The sequence below is a fragment of the Schistocerca cancellata genome, unplaced genomic scaffold (assembly GCF_023864275.1).
Source record: "Schistocerca cancellata isolate TAMUIC-IGC-003103 unplaced genomic scaffold, iqSchCanc2.1 HiC_scaffold_243, whole genome shotgun sequence".
In the NCBI taxonomy this organism is placed as follows: domain Eukaryota; kingdom Metazoa; phylum Arthropoda; class Insecta; order Orthoptera; family Acrididae; genus Schistocerca; species Schistocerca cancellata.
In genome coordinates, this window is record NW_026046265.1 from 5,001 (window position 1) to 10,000 (window position 5,000).

Here is a 5,000-nt window from a genome sequence, read left to right on the forward strand (position 1 = left end):
TAACGCAATTTGTACCGCAATGTAACGCAATTTGTACCGCAATGTAACGCAATTTGTACCGCAATGTAACGCAATTTCTACCTTAACCTAACCCACGTTGTGCCTTAACCTAACCCACGTTGTGCCTTAACCTAACCCACGTTGTGCCTTAACCTAACCCACGTTGTGCCTTAACCTAACCCACGTTGTGCCTTAACCTAACCCACGTTGTGCCTTAACCTAACCCACGTTGTGCCTTAACCTAACCCACGTTGTGCCTTAACCTAACCCACATTGTGCCTTAACCTAACCCACGTTGTGCCTTAACCTAACCCACGTTGTGCCTTAACCTAACCCACGTTGTGCCTTAACCTAACCCACGTTGTGCCTTAACCTAACCCACGTTGTGCCTTAACCTAACCCACGTTGTGCCTTAACCTAACCCAAGTTGTGCCTTAACCTAACCCAAGTTGTGCCTTAACCTAACCCAAGTTGTGCCTTAACCTAACCCAAGTTGTGCCTTAACCTAACCCAAGTTGTGCCTTAACCTAACCCAAGTTGTGCCTTAACCTAACCCAAGTTGTGCCTTAACCTAACCCAAGTTGTGCCTTAACCTAACCCAAGTTGTGCCTTAACCTAACCCACGTTGTGCCTTAACCTAACCCAAGTTGTGCCTTAACCTAACCCACGTTGTGCCTTAACCTAACCCACGTTGTGCCTTAACCTAACCCACGTTGTGCCTTAACCTAACCCACGTTGTGCCTTAACCTAACCCACGTTGTGCCTTAACCTAACCCACGTTGTGCCTTAACCTAACCCACGTTGTGCCTTAACCTAACCCACGTTGTGCCTTAACCTAACCCACGTTGTGCCTTAACCTAACCCACGTTGTGCCTTAACCTAACCCACGTTGTGCCTTAACCTAACCCACGTTGTGCCTTAACCTAACCCACGTTGTGCCTTAACCTAACCCACGTTGTGCCTTAACCTAACCCACGTTGTGCCTTAACCTAACCCACGTTGTGCCTTAACCTAACCCACGTTGTGCCTTAACCTAACCCAAGTTGTGCCTTAACCTAACCCAAGTTGTGCCTTAACCTAACCCAAGTTGTGCCTTAACCTAACCCAAGTTGTGCCTTAACCTAACCCAAGTTGTGCCTTAACCTAACCCAAGTTGTGCCTTAACCTAACCCAAGTTGTGCCTTAACCTAACCCAAGTTGTGCCTTAACCTAACCCAAGTTGTGCCTTAACCTAACCCACGTTGTGCCTTAACCTAACCCACGTTGTGCCTTAACCTAACCCACGTTGTGCCTTAACCTAACCCACGTTGTGCCTTAACCTAACCCACGTTGTGCCTTAACCTAACCCACGTTGTGCCTTAACCTAACCCACGTTGTGCCTTAACCTAACCCACGTTGTGCCTTAACCTAACCCACGTTGTGCCTTAACCTAACCCACGTTGTGCCTTAACCTAACCCACGTTGTGCCTTAACCTAACCCACGTTGTGCCTTAACCTAACCCACGTTGTGCCTTAACCTAACCCACGTTGTGCCTTAACCTAACCCACGTTGTGCCTTAACCTAACCCAAGTTGTGCCTTAACCTAACCCACGTTGTGCCTTAACCTAACCCAAGTTGTGCCTTAACCTGCTCTGTAATTGGCATATGACACGTTACATTAATCCAGTGTTGTCTAACCACAACCCTCTGAATATAGTTCGCTACTCGCACCGCCCACCCTCTTGTGTATCGTTTCATGTTCAACACTTCGCAAGTGTTGCTTACTTTTTACATGCTCCCGCTGTACACTGTAATGTGGACGACTGCAGGATGTACATCGCCCCCACCCTCCCCCCTGCCTTCGCACGCTGGTCGTTCAGGTGCTTGCGTGTTCAATGCCCTTCGCAGCTGTTCACTGGCATTCGCATGTCGAAGCGCTCAGTCTACGTCGTGGTACGGCCTGTGTCCACTGTCCGCTGATGTCGTAAGCTTAACCCTCACATTGTACTGCACATAGGTCCGTATGTACTGCATGATACGCTGTGGCACATGTGTGACCGTACAACGACTGCGCCCAACAACAGCGAACCATACGGTCCAAATGTTGTGCACTCAGCCACGTGCCGTCTCCCCATAACAGCTACATTGCAGTGTGGTACGCCATAGAGACGTGTGGGATTAACGGACGCCCTGGATGGCGATCAGCATGAGCCGTCTGTTGATGTAGTGGCGCGTGTATTCAAACGTAGTCGTCTCTTCTCACACAGTGTGATAGCATGGTGCACCGCGTTCCACATCTGCGACATGGTACAGATGCTGGTTGACAGTCGGTCTCGTAATGGACATCGCATACGTAGGGGGCCACCTCCCACGTGTTCTCTAGTCGTGCACATTTTGTTGCGTGTATGTGGGCAGACGTAGTGTGTCGTGACACCTAACAGACAGGTATGCAATAATCGTTGCATTTGCAAACTGGGATGGACGTCTACGTTTGCTGGTGACGTTACGCAAATGAACAACTGGTAAACCCATTGTGGTGCGGTTGTTGTTGCTGGAGGTAAATCAGTAAGGGCAAATCTGTGTGTGAAGCGATACGCGGCGGTGGCTGGGTGGGACCGTCCCCGGCCGGTGAGGGGGGGCCGCCCGGCGTGCTGGCCGCGCGGTGCGTGGGCGCACGCGCTACAGCCGGCTGGTGGGGGCGCCCAGTGGCAGGCGCGCCGGCCGACGGACGCGGCAGGCGGCGCAGCTGCGCGCCGGGGCACCCTGCGCGCGGCGCCGGGCGGCCAAAGTGGGTCCTCGCGGGCCCGGTGCGAAGCGCGGTGGACATCTGCAGTGTGCTGGTCCGACTGAGGACTGTGTGCGTTGAGGATGCGCCGCCGCCCGGCACTCGGCGCCGCGACGCCGTCTGCTGCTCGGTCGCCCCAGCGGTTCTCGCTGGTGGTTTGTATCGCAGTTGTGCAGACGTGTTGGCACGTGCGCTGTGCTGGGAGAGTTCGCTTCGGCACCCACGTGGGGCCTTTGCCCTTCTGTGGCGCTGGCGTTGGAGCTGCCGGTCACCGTAGGTGGCGCGTGTTGTCTCCCGCCGGCAATGCCACGACAGCACGCTCCCGGGCCTCTGTCGGCAGCGGCAAGCTCAGTTGGGAGCACGGGTGGTCGCACCTAAAGCGTCTACTCGCCTAACTCCGGGCGATTGCGCCTCTCTCGAACCCGACCAAGTACTTAGGACGGCGCTGCGCGCCGCCGGGACCTGAGAGGGTTTCGAGGTGTATTGTGCAGGGGAGCTCAGCCTCCTCCTGTTTGCAGAATAATTGAGCGGACGCTTGCGTGTTCGCGCGGGCCCCTGGGACACACTCCCGGGCGGCCGGCTGCTCAGCTCTAGTTGACGCAGCTCCCTGGTTGATCCTGCCAGTAGTCATATGCTTGTCTCAAAGATTAAGCCATGCATGTCTCAGTACAAGCCGCATTAAGGTGAAACCGCGAATGGCTCATTAAATCAGTTATGGTTCCTTAGATCGTACCCACGTTACTTGGATAACTGTGGTAATTCTAGAGCTAATACATGCAAACAGAGTCCCGACCAGAGATGGAAGGGACGCTTTTATTAGATCAAAACCAATCGGTCGGCTCGTCCGGTCCGTTTGCCTTGGTGACTCTGAATAACTTTGGGCTGATCGCACGGTCCTCGTACCGGCGACGCATCTTTCAAATGTCTGCCTTATCAACTGTCGATGGTAGGTTCTGCGCCTACCATGGTTGTAACGGGTAACGGGGAATCAGGGTTCGATTCCGGAGAGGGAGCCTGAGAAACGGCTACCACATCCAAGGAAGGCAGCAGGCGCGCAAATTACCCACTCCCGGCACGGGGAGGTAGTGACGAAAAATAACGATACGGGACTCATCCGAGGCCCCGTAATCGGAATGAGTACACTTTAAATCCTTTAACGAGTATCTATTGGAGGGCAAGTCTGGTGCCAGCAGCCGCGGTAATTCCAGCTCCAATAGCGTATATTAAAGTTGTTGCGGTTAAAAAGCTCGTAGTTGGATTTGTGTCCCACGCTGTTGGTTCACCGCCCGTCGGTGTTTAACTGGCATGTATCGTGGGACGTCCTGCCGGTGGGGCGAGCCGAAGGCGTGCGACCGCCTCGTGCGTGTTCGTGCGTCCCGAGGCGGACCCCGTTGAAATCCTACCAAGGTGCTCTTTATTGAGTGTCTGGGTGGGCCGGCACGTTTACTTTGAACAAATTAGAGTGCTTAAAGCAGGCAAGCCCGCCTGAATACTGTGTGCATGGAATAATGGAATAGGACCTCGGTTCTATTTTGTTGGTTTTCGGAACCCGAGGTAATGATTAATAGGGACAGGCGGGGGCATTCGTATTGCGACGTTAGAGGTGAAATTCTTGGATCGTCGCAAGACGAACAGAAGCGAAAGCATTTGCCAAGTATGTTTTCATTAATCAAGAACGAAAGTTAGAGGTTCGAAGGCGATCAGATACCGCCCTAGTTCTAACCATAAACGATGCCAGCCAGCGATCCGCCGCAGTTCCTCCGATGACTCGGCGGGCAGCCTCCGGGAAACCAAAGCTTTTGGGTTCCGGGGGAAGTATGGTTGCAAAGCTGAAACTTAAAGGAATTGACGGAAGGGCACCACCAGGAGTGGAGCCTGCGGCTTAATTTGACTCAACACGGGAAACCTCACCAGGCCCGGACACCGGAAGGATTGACAGATTGATAGCTCTTTCTTGATTCGGTGGGTGGTGGTGCATGGCCGTTCTTAGTTGGTGGAGCGATTTGTCTGGTTAATTCCGATAACGAACGAGACTCTAGCCTGCTAACTAGTCGCGTGACATCCTTCGTGCTGTCAGCGATTACTTTTCTTCTTAGAGGGACAGGCGGCTTCTAGCCGCACGAGATTGAGCAATAACAGGTCTGTGATGCCCTTAGATGTTCTGGGCCGCACGCGCGCTACACTGAAGGAATCAGCGTGTCTTCCTAGGCCGAAAGGTCGGGGTAACCCGCTGAA

At 53.4% G+C, this 5,000-nt stretch overlaps 1 non-coding gene across 1 annotated transcript in view; it reads left to right on the top strand.

Annotated features, from left to right (window-relative positions):
* Positions 1-3,369: 3,369 nt before the first annotated feature.
* The window catches only part of LOC126113248 (small subunit ribosomal RNA), a 1,909-nt gene continuing 278 nt past the window's right edge, over positions 3,370-5,000 (top strand). Inside the window, exon 1 of the ribosomal RNA XR_007524774.1 lies at positions 3,370-5,000. This exon is cut by the window's right edge and continues 278 nt beyond it. This is a non-coding gene — a ribosomal RNA (small subunit ribosomal RNA).